The sequence below is a fragment of the Blennius ocellaris genome (assembly GCF_963422515.1).
Source record: "Blennius ocellaris genome assembly, chromosome: 16".
In the NCBI taxonomy this organism is placed as follows: Eukaryota; Metazoa; Chordata; class Actinopteri; order Blenniiformes; family Blenniidae; genus Blennius; species Blennius ocellaris.
This window is the reverse complement of record NC_137665.1, coordinates 21422421-21439406: the sequence shown is the minus strand read 5'-3', so window position 1 is coordinate 21439406 and position 16986 is coordinate 21422421. Positions and strand designations below refer to the sequence as shown.

At 46.6% G+C, this 16986-nt stretch overlaps 1 protein-coding gene across 1 annotated transcript in view; it reads left to right on the top strand.

Annotated features, from left to right (window-relative positions):
• The first annotated feature begins 313 nt into the window (after nt 1-313).
• prr36b (proline rich 36b) overlaps nt 314-16986 on the top strand; it is a 37170-nt gene continuing 20497 nt past the window's right edge. Inside the window, exon 1 of the mRNA XM_080511224.1 lies at nt 314-530. The gene's annotated coding sequence lies outside the window, so the exon portion shown is untranslated. The remainder of the gene's footprint in view (nt 531-16986) is intronic.

Below are 16986 nucleotides of genomic sequence, written 5' to 3'. Positions count from 1 at the left end.
GCCCGCTAGAACTAAACTGAATGAGACCATTGCAGGTCAGCCAAATAATGGAAAGAAATTTACAAATTCTATGAAGAAAATGGTAATTATAGCAATAGCGAAGCATTTTATTACATTTTATCTTGTGAAAATCTTTTTTTGGTAAATAAAAAAAACCAACTTAAATTTCCAGCAGCCCATGAAGGCAGCAGTAGCCCTCTCCTCCGCCTGTCCATCCATCCGTTCACCGGCGCGCGCGTGTGTGTGTGTGTGTGTGTGTGTGTGCGTTGAAGCGTCATCCTTTCTTCCTCCCAGTGAACGCGCATCACTCGCGTAAAAGCAGCGCTTTCAGCACGCTCAACTTTCTTCTCCGCTCGGCTCCACTCGGCTCGGTTCGGCTCCACTGGGCTCCACTCGGCTCGGTTCGGCTCCACTGGGCTCCGCTCGGCTCCTCTCGACTCGGCTCGGCTCAGTTCGGTTCGGCTCGATTCCGGCGGAGCGGCGACACTGGGCGAGGCGGGAGAATCTTCGAGCTCGCGCTGCTCCGACTGGTAAGATTCTTTTAGCTTTAGCATGCTAACCTCCCATATTAACTGTTCAGAGCTAATTAGCGTGCCTTTATTCGGCTGACCTGTTTACTCTCACTTGCCTCTGTCACTCCGGGTTTCCGTGTTTTACCCCGGGAGGAGCGAGTCGACATTAAAAAAAAAGGTGTAAAATCCGGTGTTTTCCGCCCGGCGGTGTCGCTCCCCGCCCGGGGGAGAGATGATGGGGCGGTGGCGGCAGGCTGCGTGTGGGAGCTGGAGGTCCTCACCAAACCAGACCCACGCTCACTATCCAGCCATCCTCACTGAAACCGCTCCATATTTCTCTTATCTGTTGATTTTAATCTGCTTTTCCACCTGAAACTTTCCTTTCCTCCTCCTCCTCCTCCTCCTCTCTTCCTCTCCATCCTCCATCCCCGATGCAGCCCATTGTTCTGGTCGGAGCCTAAAGTACTGCTCAGAAACCTGTCAGGGGTTGTTTTGCTGATAAATCAGCAAATGTGTGTCTCAGTTTGCATCTGAGCAGGGCAACTTTGGGGTTTATTGGCAGAGCGATCGGGGAAGCTGGATGGAGTGGAGCTGGGAGTTGCACACAGTCTGAAGCGGCCATGTAATCAGAGGTGATTAATGTCACCCCCCCCCCCCCCCCCCCACCCCTTCCTCCTCCTCCTCCTCCTCCTCCTCCAAAAGTGATCAGCTATTGTGGTGGTGGAAGAGGCTGGGGGGACCGTCGCTGCTCCTCTGGCTGGCTCGTTTTATATATATATATATATGAGTGCAGCAAGACGGATCACACTCCCCTCCTGCAGAACAATGGGGACGAGAGAACCCGGCCGGGTTCCCAGAGCCTGGCCGAGAGCATTTAATAAACTGCAAAACATGCACGCAATGGAAGCCTTTCTCCTCAGCCCACCACACGGTTCTCTCCCCTGGAGGTGGCGCGGGCGGCCACATAAATTGTCTTGAGCTTTGTGACCACAGTGGCCGAGGGTCCGGTCAGTAATGTGCGCCGATCAACCGTGATGCATCGATGTCATCCCGACTCAATAGGCGTCCCCCCGGGCAACTAAACATGAGCACTTTTAAGGCTCGGCCACGCCGGGTGCTTGGAGGCTCTCCAGGGCTCTTAAGTCAGAGGTGGGCTAAAGCCATCAGCCGCCCCCCCCCCCCCCCCCCTCCCCTCCCCTACCGCCTCCGGTGCCTGGATGAGAGAATGGCTGACTCACAGTTTCTGGTGGATGAGGCAGGGAAATGGAGGACAAACAGGCGGCCTAATGCAATCATGTGAAATTAAATTCAGCAGCCATTAAAAGCCACACTCGGTTTTTGCCAAGTTATTTAAGATGGTCTTCGGTCTTACGATCACGAGCCGGAGGAGGATGGATTACTCATTGAGGTTTTAAGTGTGTGGAGAGGATTTGTCATCTTGTATTAAATGGTCATTACAACAATGAAAGAAAGAAGAAAAAAAAAAAACAACCCCAGAGTAATTTTCTTGACATTAGGACATGGACTGTCTAATGGATGTTTTCCTTAGTGCTCTGCTCGTGTTTTTACTACAATATATCATTGAGTGTGGTGTCAGTGTGTTGAGCTGGAATGGAGGGTGTGGATGTCTACGGTGGCAGACGCCCTGAGAGCTGAGTCGCTGTCGCCACTGTCTGCAGAGGCTGCATGCCGTCATGAGTGGAGCTGCTCCTCTGCTTCAAATTACTGCATTTGTCAATTCATCAGTTGAGGGCAACTGATCCCATTTGAGGTTAATAATCCATCTGTAATTTTAACAATTCTGCATTGAAAGGGATATTGTTGTTATATATTGATTGTCAGCAAGGATTTACTTTTGTTAAAATATCCTATTTTTGAATAAAATATCCGCAAGTATGTGTTTTCTTGGTTCAGCAATTGTTTTTCATGCAAAAACAACATTTACTCATTTAGAAATGGCAAATATGTACAATTTTCTTTCCTTTTCAACTCGATATATTGCAAATTTGTCATCATTGTGGTATCAATATTGCGTCTCTCAAAATACTGAATTGCACTGAATTATCTTTTCGTGGATTCGTGTTCTGCAAGTCATCATATTTGGCCAGTCAGACGGAGCCCCGAGGCTCTTTATGTGCTCCAAGTAATCAGACAAATGGCTTCACTGCCATCATCGCAGTTCGAGCCTTTAAATCATCGGGATGTAACAGAGAAACGGCACTGAATTGATGAAATGCACATCATTGATTACTTTGCATCAGTGCTGCTCTTTACAGGCATTGACTGTTAAATGTAGAATAAATGACTCGAATGGATTAACTCTGAAGGCAACAAACAAGCTTCCCCATGAAAACTCCAGGAGGAGATGAACTCATCTCAAATGATGCTCCAGCCCACAAAAAATGTCATTTTCTTTCCTGCTTTTTTTCTCTTTGGACAAATGTATTGTCACATAAAGGATCTCAATCTGGGTCAAACACATTGTAAGCGACTCTGAAATATTTTCATTGGCATCTCTCTGTTGAGATTTGATTTTTTGGGGCTAATTTACATTTCAGTGTCTCATGTTGCCCCGAGCTGGCCTCTCGACCCCGGGCCCCGGTGCTGAGAGGGGAGATGATTGTTGCATTAATAGACCCATGTGTCAGCTCGCCCCTCGCCCCAGGACTGGTGTTGCTGGGTTTGAGACTCATAATGAACCCCCTCCCCTTCTCGCCGAACCTCTCAATAGTGACAAGGGCAAGCCTGTGCCTCTGGTCATTCAGCCTCTTTCAGCCTGAACCCGTGGCCTCTGCTCTTCTCGGCGTCATGAAAAATTACCACTACCCTCTGGAGATCTTTTTTTAATCCGTGGCAACAAGGGCACAATAGTTTCTTGTTTGGAGATTATCAGTGCGCCAGCAGAAACGGGAGGTTAGACTGAATTTCCCTCTGTATTCTGGCCGATAGGGGCTGGAGGAAGCCGCCGCAGGGACGACGCTGAATTTGCGCAGCAAAGATAACGCAGAGATAAGCTTTGCTGTAGTAGTCTTGACAGCAGCGTCCATCGGCGGTGTCGCATTTGCTAGGGCATGCAGTTGGCAACTGGCAGGCTGATTCTGAGGCTGTATTTACTAGCAGCTGCAGTAATTTGCTCTGTTCGGCCGGCCTGAATTCCTCTGGTGGGAGGATGGATATTAGACATAGTTCCCGGCTCTGTTGCTAGGCTTCAGGACCAGATTTTTCATGGCACAGTGTGTTGGTGGTGCCTTGCATTGCCGTGCAATTGTATTCTAGATATGGTAAATATTTTGTTGGGCAGTTATAGGCTCCACCGATTTGAGTAGAAAAGCCATCTCTACTTCTGCATATTACATGTTTGTACCCTCGCTGATTAGCTCAAGATGATATCATAGGCTACCCAACCAGGCCAGGGTGTTGCCATGAGTGGAATGATAGTCCTTTGTGCCACACACTTGTGCTGACATATCAATTTCCCATTTGCTTTGCCTGTTTCCATTTCCATTTGTTTACTCCTGTAATGGCCGGGGACGTTACGTGACTCGTGGGCTAAACGCTTAACGTCTGGCCTCCCGACCGGTCTGCACCAGAAAGTAGCGCAATAATGATACGTGATCAGGCTCGATGTGTGTCTTCATGGTCACTGTGGGTGTGCTAAAGAGATGTCTCTGGGGTTTTGTGGGCAGATGTTGTGGCGTTTTAAAAGCCAGATGTGTGGTTCTTAGAACGCAGCCGTTGTGTAGGTGCCAATCTGGGGAACCTGCAGGAGGTTGGATTCCATCTGCAGCGAGCCTCGATCCCGTCCCGGCAGGAGGACCTAATCCTCTTACGGACACTGCACTTGTACGCCGTGTGCGTGAGTCCGTGCAGAATCTGTAAAGAGCGCCGGAGCCTCTCGGTCATGTTTCGGCCATCCCCGTCCAGATGCCTCGGTTCTGCTCACGTCCTGCGTCCCCGTGTCTCTGTGCTCTCTATCTGGTGTCATTGATCCGGGCCGCCAGCTGGTCCGAGGCCGGCCTGATCTCATTTATCTCCAGAGGGCAGCTTGCTGCTGAGCAGACGGCCCGTTATGGGGACGGTCCAGCAGCTCTTCAAGTTACAAATTGGTACTTAGCTTCTTCTGTTGGGTTGTGCGTTACCTTGACGTTCCTTGTGTTTGTTCCCCGAAGCACCTTTTTTTTGTGTGTTTTTTTTTCCACTGTCATCTCTTAAAACCAGTGTCATGTCTGTCTCTTATCTCCCGGGGGAGGAGGCTAACAGCGTCAGAGGAACGTGCCTCCCTAATGCACTTCCTGTGGCTGTCTCTGTTTCTTTTTGTGCTTCGACCATCTGTGGAGCCGCTCGCCGCCCGCCCGCCCGCCTCACCACTTTCTCCCGTGCGATCAATATCCTCACAGTGGAGCTCTGTGCCACCCTGCTGGTCGGCCCTGCAGGCGGTGGAGCTCAGCCAGGCTGTAGTAGCTTGGCTCCGGCGGGGCCTCGTTTGGAGTCGGGGCTCTGCCTCTCCCCTTATTGTTTTGGGGGGGCTGATAGCCCCTTTAGCCCCGTCTCCCCACAGCATTGTCTAGTTTTCTGGGACATACTGAGGCCTCTGTTTCTGCTATATATATATACCTCCCTTGTTCGTTCTCATCTTTCTTCTTTGCCTCTCTGTCTCGCTATCTTTTTCCCTGTGCGCCGTTTGAGGACAGTCGAGGCCGACTGTACAAGATTAGCGTCTCTCTTTGTCCAGGGTTAACAAGCTCTGTCATGTGTTAATCTGGCCGTCCCCAGGGGGCCGAGATTCTTCGGGCCCGGCACAACCATGGGAAGGACGGGCCATGAGTGTTTGCATGTGTGCCGTTTGGAGGAAGGGGAGGAGAAACCAGCATATTTATACAATGTATGGCCTCCAGCATGAACCTGTGACGTACGCTGGTGCTCTCTCCCGTCTGTCACAAGTCCTATAAATCCCTTTTTGTGGATTTATGTAATGCACAAGAAACCTAATGGCCAAGACTGTTTTGCTTGTTTTAAATCTCCTTATGAATAATTGTTGCGTTTATTGCATTCATCTCTGGAGGCCATAGTAACGCGGGAGTTGTGAGGCTCTAAAGACTTCCCAGGATTAGTGCTAGCCTTTCTGATCACATGTTTGTGTGATCCAGGTGACTGTCACACAATCTGCTGCTTTCTATCTCCAGCTCGCCAGCAGCCAAGTGAACCAGGAGACAGAAAAACACTTGTTCTTCCTCCTCACTGGGGGTTTTGTTCTATCTCACTTTGACATATACGAGCATCACAGCAGTTCTAGAAACTGGTTGGTGGGAACGACTCTACAAGCGTTGACTTGACGGATAAAGAGAAGGCAGGTGTCTACTTGAGTAGAGACGCCATCTTTGAGAGGTAGGTCTCAACTGACGACATCAGCAGCCGCATCACAGCCAGATACCATGACGAATTGTCACTGCAGTGTTTACCCCATCTTGAGCTGTATGTTCTAGTTATTTACCGTCTTATTATATATGAATCAGTCGATGTATAGCAGGTGAGTCAAACACATTTTAGTTCAGGTCATGATGCTGTCCGGTGCAAAAAAACAGTGAAATGACCCAGTAACTTCGCCCAGAGCTGTTGCATTATGGGTGTTTCTATATCCTGACAGCATGGGTCTGAGGTTAGTTTAATAGCAATATGGTGGTTGGCTCTCATGCTGGTATCTCAGGTCAAGTCTCAGTGTTATGGCCACTCGTCTTAAGAATTGTGTTTAAAAATCAGTGTTTTCTTTGAAACGGTTACCATGTGTTTGGTTTGGTGGTCTGGACTGACACCTCTTATGGGCCTTATGTTTCAAGGTTCAAGGTTCAAGGTGTTTTATTTGTCATTTCAACAGTAAAAGCCAGGTTTCACAGTGTAATGAAATTCTTACTTTGCCGTCTACCCTGGTGCCGACATACATAAATAAATAAGTATATACACAAGAAAATAGAATAAAAATCAAATAAAAAATCTAATAAAATAACAGAGCAGTGCAAAATATTAGTTAGAAAGTGAGATGTGCATTATGTGCAATTGTACAGATTAAATGTAAACATGTTCAGAAGCTGTTCAGAAGTTTGACAACCCTTGTTGCCTCCATGTAAAGAAACGTTAAATAAAACTTCTCAAAAGTTGCTCACATTATAAATGACACTTGTTTTGTGGCTCAGTCCCCCCTCGTGGGGGCTTCCCCTGTTGCCCCCCTGTTGCCCCCCACAGTGTGTCAGGAATGCCCCAGAGAGCAGTTTGTTTGTGTGCAGGACGGAGGTAGGGTCTTGACCCCGGGTCAGGGGGCGCCATGTACCCTGGGCCCTTATCCAATCACACACGTCCATCATCTTTCGTCAATTCAGGCCATTTTAATCAGCTCCAGTCACGACTGATTCCCATGGTCTTATCCTCATTATCTGTGTCACGTCTTCATTTCAGAACCTGGATGAGTAAAACCTTCCTGGGTTCAATCTGAGATGCTGTTATTTTAAATGTCTGTATTTATTAAGGCCATCAGCATCCACTTAACCGTGGGGCGATTTCATTAATGACATGGTTTGTCAACAAGTGATCAACTGGGTGTAGTTTCTACATTATCCACTCTGATACATCAGCCTCTAACGTGTTCCATAAATCGTATTAACGGGTCAGTTTCATTGTGCAAATGTTTTTTTTTTTTACGTCACAATATTCCCTGACTGCCAAATTGACCAGTCAAACTGTTTGGAATTCAAATATCACAGAGATCATTTCAGTTGGAATGATCTGCTGTAAACGAAGCATTCAGCTGCAGCAGACTGACACAGACCATGCCACCATTTACAAAAACAAAAAATACTATATAGGCACTTATTTGCTGTTTTGGAAGTATTTTCTCATTGACCTACAGCTTTCGGGGGCAACTATCTTTGGATTACTTGTTTTAAACGACTATATAATTGCTAAAATAAACAAATGTCCTTATATTGTTGAAAGAGACTTTGAAAAACTTGAAATCTAAACGACAGCAAAAATGGTCTTGTCGGTTTCAAAGGTTTCAGAAGCTTTTATTATTCATAAGCACAGAGTCATGATCACTTGTTGGTCATTAATCTACTGTTCATCTTTCTTTTAAAAGTCCGGTGTGATGAATGAATATAAATAAATAATACATTTATCCAGCATTTTGTTCCCCTCCCATTTTGTCCTCGAACGTCTCTGCACTTCATGCCACAAATATCCATTTCAAGGATGAACAAGTGGAGCCCGTGGGTGTGAGCAGCCCTGAATGTGGCGTGGGGTTGACAGAGGCCGCCGTTGTACTTTAGCGTAGGTTGAATGGACAATCTGAGGCCCCACGCCAGCGTGTGGCGTCCTGAATCTGACATTCACCCCCCATGTCGAGAAGACGGCTGATAAACGCACATCACAACATGCTCACATTCCACTTTATTTGCTTCTGGTCACAAGTAAAGCAGCGTTGAGTCTCCAGACCACTGACATGGGCCTGCTTACCCATGAGCAACGCCGCGGTGGATTACTGAAGCAGCTGTGCAGTCGCACAGCCACAGAATGTGATACACAGGAGAGAAAAGCTAAAAGGTTACATTGACCCCCCCCCCACAGATCTGATGGACATTTTTTTAGCAGTTGGACTTTTGTTTACATGGAAATGATTGCCAGTGAAAACGCAAAACTTTTGTTGTGTTCTGGTTTCCTGCCCGGAACCACTGAAAATGCAACTTTTATAGAACAACTCCCAAGCTGGAACTTCTTGGAAATGCTTGGGCTCTGTTGCCGTGGAGACGGCAGAAACCCTACTTCCGCCAACGCACAGCTGTGGTAAATCGTTCTTCTGCACATGCTCAGTCGATGGATGACAAGAACAACCTTTCTTCCAGAGCGTCATAACTCCCAGTCAAAATTCCCCCGGGGACCTGGTACTTTTATTTTGACAGTCACCGTAATAACAATCCAACTTGGTACTTTTATTTTGACAGTCACCGTAATAACAATCCAACTTGGTGGTTTTATTTTGACAGTCACTGTAATAACAGTCCAACTTGGTGGTTTTATTTTGACAGTCACCATAATAACAATCCAACTTGGTAGTTTTATTTTGACAGTCACCATAATAACAATCCAACCTGGTGGTTTTATTTTGACAGTCACCATAATAACAATCCAACTTGGTGGTTTTAGTTTGACAGTCACCGTAATAACAATCCAACTTGGTGGTTTTATTTTGACAGTCACCATAATAACAATCCAACCTGGTGGTTTTATTTTGACAGTCACCATAATAACAATCCAACCTGGTACTTTTATTTTGACAGTCACCATAATAACAATCCAACCTGGTGGTTTTATTTTGACAGTCACCATAATAACAATCCAACCTGGTGGTTTTATTTTGACAGTCACCATAATAACAATCCAACCTGGTACTTTTATTTTGACAGTCACCATAATAACAATCCAACCTGGTGGTTTTATTTTGACAGTCACCATAATAACAATCCAACCTGGTGGTTTTATTTTGACAGTCACCATAATAACAATCCAACCTGGTGGTTTTATTTTGACAGTCACCATAATAACAATCCAACCTGGTGGTTTTATTTTGACAGTCACCATAATAACAATCCAACCTGGTGGTCTGTCCACTAGAATGTCTGTGTTCTTGTTAATGTTCAGAGCTCATTGTTCTCTGCTGCCTGTCTGTGTGGTTTCATTACAAAAACCACCAACAGCACCTACTAGTGGCCCAACATACCTCGTTTTCAGATCGTTGCCGTGCAAACCAAAAACTTTTCTGAAAGCCAGTAACGGTGCGCTTGCGACGGAGGAAGAATCTCCGTTATGGGCCGTCAGCAGGCGGAGGAAGAGGACGGTTCATCGGCTGGGTCAGAGGCCAGAACACCGCAGGTCTGTGTGTTTGTTGTTTGGCTTCATGTGGAGATAAAAGCATGTCAATTACAGGGTCAGAGGCCGCCGCCCGCTCGTTAAAAGGGCCTTTAGGGGCCCCGGGCCGAACCACCGACATCCTGTCCTCTCACTGCAGCGAGCGTCTATCCTCTTATCGGGGGCATTAGCGATATCTCGAGTAATTCTATCAAGCTCCTTCCAGTTCGTGTCGGCGTCAGACCACATCGGGCCCCACGAGCTCACTTTTCATGTTGCATCTTTTCTAGTGTCTCTCGCTCCCCGCCCCCACCAACACCACCGCCGCTTCCTTCCCCCACAATCCCTGCCTTTGACGACTATTTAGAGTAGGCCCCCGGGATAGAAGAAGGCTCCCTGAATGCCTGTGTGAAAGCAGAGTTGTCTTCCCACCACGGCGACTCAGACACGCTCTCCGACGGTTGGCGGCCTCCGATGAGGGCGCGAGCAGGGGGCACTTTGATTCGGGCCTTTGTCTGGAGGAAGACGGCAGAGTTTCTCCTTTCCGACCGACGGCCGTCGCAATGAGAAGTGAAACCCGGAGGAGGTCTGACATCAACTCAACATTTTGGCTGGATAACGCTCGCTCCGTTTTAATCTGCATAATGAATCACCGCTTCCCCCGTGGAATGGAAAATACATTCTCTTTTTACCCACAAGCTGTTTTCAGCCGTGCGCCTCCCGCTGTATTTAAAACAAGCGTGGCGGGTACACGTTTACCCCGCGTACGTACAGTACACGCAAAGAAAGGAGGTCAAAGTACCAGTTTTCTGTTAAAATATGCTGATGACCTGATTATTCAAGAACAGCATGTTTGTGTCTAGACAGTCAGAAAAAGCTCAGATCCCTCAGCAGAGCTGGATGCCTTCCAGTTATTGACAGTATCGGCCGATACAGGGTACTGTGGCTGGAATACACACACACACACACACCCACACACACGTTTGATGTGTGGGTATTAAGAAGCGATGACGCCCCAGGAGGATGACCTCACCTTGACGAGCAGGCTCACCCATCATGAGCTTACTGCTTGAGGCCTATTAAGCGTAACAACAACAACAACAACACAGGATTTGCCTGAAAGCCAACTATAAATTGTGACTGGCCAAGATGTACGAACACAAGAGAATAAGAGTTATTCATAACCAGTTCTATAGTTAAAAAACAACTCAGTGAATGCAGTTGGTTGTAGCCTGAGCCTGAACCCTGGTGATGAATGGTTCTTGTCTGGTAACCCTGGAGGGTGAGAATGGGGTGACAATAGACTGGGTCCCGGTCCTGTACGTTAAAGCACCGCCTTTGTTTTTGCGTGGCCCAGTCTGGTGTGGGTCCCCTTTGTTCTCAGACGCAGTGCAGCTCATCACCCAGGCTTGCAGAAAATTTGGAGTGGGACGCTGCTTGGCGAGCGCATGACACCGTGAAGCCGATAAACACAAAGCTAACTACAGAGGGAGGAAATTCCCATGTTTACAGCAACAGCCGTGGAGATTTACATCTACTTTTGGTTTGGATTTGTGTTTTTGCAGGATATCGAGGTTTTAGCTTTCATCTTAGTTTGATATGACAATATTGAGTCCCATTTGAAGGCTCATTTCTTCTGTGTTCACAACACGTATTTACACTTTGGGACGACGGTGCGAGCTCCGGCCCACGCCCAGCAGCCTCTCCCGTGACGCCGCTCACTTGTTTGTCTTTGTAACAGAGGAAAAAGCCGTGGTTTCTGATCCAATACGGGCTGGGACTTTTGCTTGATGCTGTTTCACAGTGGATGTTTTAATTTATTGTGGTTTTAATCGTGGCTGGCAGGTAAACATGCCAGAAAACTCCTAACGTCCAGTAACTTGTTGCAACAACCACACGTCTTGCAATTTAATTCAAAAGCCAAAAGTTTAGGTAAAATTTCAGTCTTGAAACGATTTGTTTCGATGTGCCAAATCACCATAATCTGTGTAGACCTACAATCATAGTTTGCTATATAATTATTCATGGCTACCCGTCATTTTTTGAGATTGTGAGATGTGTAATTGTGAAGCGTTTCTCCGGGGGAAAAAGCTAAAATGATGCGTTTTCTCTTGATACGTCGTGGTATAATGGGGCCTCAATTTTTTGGTTGACAAAGTAGTTACTCTGGTACTTTTCCTCTGCACACATGTGTGGCGCTCAGGCCACGGGAGGTCAGCCCAGCTGATGATGTGCAGCTGCTCTTTCTGGGGTAATTCGACCAGGAAGTGTCTTCACATTAAAACCATTTTATGCCTCAAACATTTCACACAGTGCTTTGTGCCTAAACCCCCCCCCAAAAAAAGAAAAGAAACGAAAAGCCAATATGTTTAGTAATGGACCTAATGTGGCTAACAAAGCCATCTGTCTTGAATGAAAAGACAATATATCCCAGGTCAGTGAGTACAGTTTCTCCCTTATGGCTTGAAAATGCCAGTTTGTGTGTTTGTGTGCGAGGATTTCCCACAAGCAGCCTCGGTGTTGAGAAAGTTTCAACAATGGACGACTCCTGCGGGCAAAATGACCAAAGCACAGTTAATTCTCCTCACTCGTTTCACATATCTTCACTCGAAATGGGAGGCACTGGGAGTCAAAGTTGAATAGAAATGTCTGGAGCTGAAGAACACAGTGGCACGATGCGGCGTAACGTTTGCTGATGTAATCTGACCGTAAACCTCTTAATGCAAAACCACCTTCAGCAGCTACAGTAAATCACCAGTGAACCAGAAAACATGTAAGCCCTGGTTGTTTCAGTGAAGCCGCTCAGAGAAAACCAGAGTGCTACCAGCTGTAATACTCCCAAATGTCTGTTATTGTATGAATTGTGACGGGTGGGTGTGAAAGGTTTTTGTTTTTATAGTCAGAAAAATCATTACAAAGATAAATGGAATAAAAAAACTTTTATTGCAAATGGACATCAGCCACAAGATGTTTGGAACAATAGTCAGACATGTAGAATTCTCCTGATGGCTCATTTGGCTTTAATCTAACTAAGCCTAGTAAAAACTAATGACATTAGTGGCTGTGAGATGTTTTAGTTGGGAGAGCTGCGAGAATTATACATAAGATTTTAGTGTGAAACCACTGGAGCACATTCCTCCACCCATCTTCTGTGCTTCCTCCACCCTCTGCAGCAGATCCTGACTGCAGATGCAGGGTACGGCACGTACACAACAAACAAAGTACTTTAGCATTACTTTACCACTCGAACCAAGAGGCATGATGGGAGTGATTCTTCTATAGTGTTAACCGCCAGTTGAACTGTCAGTGTTGCATAAGTGGAAGTGTATTGAAGTCGGCCAGTTGCCTCTGTCCTCTTGTTTATGGAGAGTCTAAATGAAAACGAAGAGGCGGTTCGGAGCCTGTTTATGCTCAGCACTGACGGATGGCCCTGGTGACGCAGAGCTGGCTGCAGGAGCCACCGAGCCACAGAGGAGTGCGATCTCACAGCTGTCTGGAGGCCTGCAGGAGAAAGAAATGTTCCTCCTGCCACCGACGTGCAATCCGGATTTATCACACACACACACACACACACACACACCCCAGCGCTGGAAGGTGCAGCCCGGCCAGGAAGCTCCGGTTCTCTGGAGCCAAACATAAACTGAACACCAGTGAAATGGGATTGGTCCACTTAGTTGTCGACAGGGTCAACACATAATCTGAATGGAGCTATATGTCCTTGTTCTATGTAAGGTCGAATGGACCAACCGTTGTGGTTAAACTCCTGCACACAAGCTCATACTATTGACATTTTATCAGGTTCTTCACAAAGCCGGCGGTGATCATCGGGGCTGATGATTCAGTCCAAATGCCATGGCCCAGTTCCAGTCGTGAGTCACCTGACATTTTCAGTAGGGGGAAATGAATGAGGTGCCTAAAATATCTCCTACCAAATTACAAGTCTGCTATGGCAAAAGCACTGCATTTACGTGAGCAAGCATTCGAAGTAACTTAACTTGACTGACTTTTGTGTGTTTGCACAGTCTACAGTGCAGCAGTTCTCTCAAAAACACTTGTTAAACATAGGCTTGCTCTTGTTTTTACCTCATTTCCACTGTTTATGTCGCTGTTCCAAATTGGGCGACTGGTGCCAACATTTCAGCCACGACCCAAAAGTGTTGAGTTTGTTTTTCTGCGTTTGGAGGCTGGAGTTTCATGACCGTCATTCTGTAATTGCATTTGAATGTTTTCCAAACTCCTTGAATGCTTCATATGTGGGCAATTAAAGGATACTGCTGCGAAACAATAACCTAGAATAAAGACATCCGATAATATCAGGTTATTCTGTTGATTTAGGGCAGAAGTAGAGAGAATCTCATCTGTATGCTGTTGAGTTCTCCCGTCATTTTCATGAGCCTCAATAAAACTTTAGGATTCTGCTTGATAGTCAAGAATTGGCTTTTACCAGAAAGTAGTCATTTGAAGAGTGTTGGATGACGAGGCGAAGGATTTCCTGCTGTGGTTGGTGCCACCTTCATATGTCCTTCAGCAGCACAGACATGTAAGAGAAATCAGTTGTGAGTTGATGGTATGTGGGAGCATAAAAGAGGTGGAAGATGCAGAACGTGGCCAGACGAGGCGTCACGGCAGTGGTCAAGGCAGGTTTGCGCTCTGTACTGGATTCAGTAGTCTTGTGGTTGGTCCCTCCAGTAAGCTGGAATCTGTTGAAGCCTTTTCAATGGCTCGTTTGTGAAGATTGTCTGTCATTCAGATCACGGTAGAGGTTCAGTTGCCTTTGTGCTACAACTGGATCATCTGGACCAGGGGTCAGCAACCTGTAACGCTCAAAGAGCCATTTGGTCCCGTCTCCCACTGAACACAACACCCAGAGAGACACACATTTTATTTTGACAGTCCCCCAGGAAGACCATGCCAGGAGGACACGACACACAAAACCTTCTTCACTGCTGGTTGACAACTTACAACTAATAAACTCAACTACATGAACTAAGCAACAAAAACACAATTATTAGCAACACTACAAACCTAACATAACCCCCAATTATTACATTTAAAACATGACAAACAGAAACTCCCATAATGCATTGCAGCTCTCAGCTCCTTTATTGCGACACATTATTAAAATGGAAGATAAATGTGGGAGATGTGGATTGTTAGAACCATGAGTGTGATGGTGTGTCTTTAATGTCCTGTAGTTGTTGTGTAATTCACTAGAATGTTCCGTCACTCTCAACAAGTCTGGAATGAACCTCCTGGAACTGTCGGGTTTTACTGTGAAAGGTACAGGAAGCTCCCAGCTTCAGACACCAGTTGAGCCGCTGTCATGACCTGCAGCCGCAATTCTACCTTCTTCATCCTTTATTGTTGTAATGACGTCACATCGCTGCTCGTTCACCACCCTACATTTTACCACTCTTTGTAGGGACTGCGCTCTGGGTGGCTTTGCCTCCTTACGTCCCTCTCAGGGTGGCCTTGCCTCCTTACTTCCCTCCAGGATGAACTGCAGTGGGACGGAGGCTCAAGGAGCCGCAGTGGAGGGACCAAAGAGCCGCGCTGCTGGTTTTGGGCTGCTGCTCTACCTCTGTGTATCTATTCCTCTGTTGTTTGGGATACATGGCTCCCTTTTTTCTCTCCTTCTCTTTCCCCCTCTGGTCCTACTCAGCTGCTCAGGCCATCTGTGCAAAGGCAAACAGAGAACAGAGGGATGGAGGAAGAGCGGCAGAGCCGGGGGGGGGGAGGAGGAAGGAAATCCAAGAGGGGAAAATGGTGAGGAGAGAGAAAGAAGGGCCTTTTGACACGTTGGATTTGGTTTTGGGGTGGAAGATGACCAGAGAGGGGAAGAAAGATGAAGACGTGTATGCCGGAATTGTTTCCAGGAAGTACAAAGATCATGTCTGTCCTGGTCTCGGAATAGGAGTGTGTGTGTGTGTGTGTGTGTGTGTGTGTGTGTGTGTGTGTGTGTGTGTGTGTGTGTGTGTGTGTGTGTGTGTGTGTGTGTGTGTGTGTGTGTGTGTGCGTGTGCGTGTGTAACAAGTTTAGGTCAGTGGAAACTGGGATGACTAGTGATGTCTGGATTTTAAAGTCCAACCAGCAGACGTGGGCCAATGATGAGCTCATTTTGCGTCTTGGTTTCCTCCCGTCTCTTCCCTCACCCTCGCCGTTCCCATGCTCCTCAGGCCAAGCCTCTTCCTCTGGGCCGGCCTCACTGTTTGTCCCTCCACTTAACGTCCTGCCCAGCCGGCCCCTCGCTCTGTTGGTAAACTCCAACAGGACAGTTTCCTGCTTCTTCCAGGCTCGTCAGTGGGAAATGATCCCATGAACTGCCGCTGCATTATTATGTGCTCGTAGCAGTAAGTGAAGAGACGTCCTTGCACTCGCTGTGTGAACATTAGTTCATCCGTATGTGAGACCCTGTTTACACCACATGCTTTTGCGTTTTCATTTCAGAAAAAAAGTTTGGCGCTCACACAGCAACGGGGTGTTTACACAAAGTTTCACTTGAAATCGTTGTCGTGTAAACAAACACTTGAACGGGTTCATGACGTCATTAGAGGTAAAAACAATAACATCGCAGAGAGGTGAGAGTTTAGGAAGTGCAGAGGAAGAAAGATTCACCATTGTACAAATGACTGAAGGGAAATAGAACTTCAAAACAAAACAACCGGGTGAAAGGGTGAAACTGAATTTTATTGTCTATAGCAGGTTATGTTTGAAAGATTCATAAAAGCAGGCAGAACGTCTGTACACATGAGACTAAAGACTAATATTGAGTAGCAGTCGTCCCCGGGCCGTCAGGCAGCACCAGGCTGGGTTGTGACGTGGGAATCGAGGCGTTCCTCTGGGATTTCTGAAAAACTAACGTCTAGGAACTGTGTGTTTTTAAATGCCGTCGTCGTCCACAGATGCCTAAATGAAGACCAGATTGAACAAAGTGCAGGCTAATGTCCCAATTAGCTCCATATTTAAAATGAGCACTCGAAATACTGAACTCCACCTTTGTACTCCTGGGGATGAAATGATTTAAATGATTAGTGCGCAGATAAGAACTATTTTCTCTCTGGCTTGTCGGGCTTATTGCCTGACCCAGTTAGCTCATACGTTCAAAGTCTTTTTAGGCTTGATGGACTTTTCTCATTCGCTCCATGTAGGAGGTGTGTACATTAGTGTGTGCGAAACGTTTCGCACTCCCTTAAGTGTGCTATCCCATAAAACTAGTCTTCCACACTAACGACTCTGATGCTATTTTGTACCAAGGAGGGGAAAAAAAGCCACAGCAGCAACGCTGGCCAAGTGTGTCACTGAGCTTTTTAGTTCCACAGAGGGGGCCGTTTGCTACTGCAATGCACTTGGCACTGAAATGAACGAAGGCTGTTCGTAGAATGTGTTGTTTCTGGTGTACGGCGTTTATCTAGACATTTTCTGAGCAATGTGTTTAAAACTCACCAGCACTGTTTCGTCCTAAACAATCTGAAATGCAATATTTCTATTTCTCCACACGTTTGCCTCATCCTTGTGTGCTTGAATGTTCAATCTTTGTATTTGCACTTACTGAAGCTCTGAAAAGTAGAGGCGAACGCTTTAT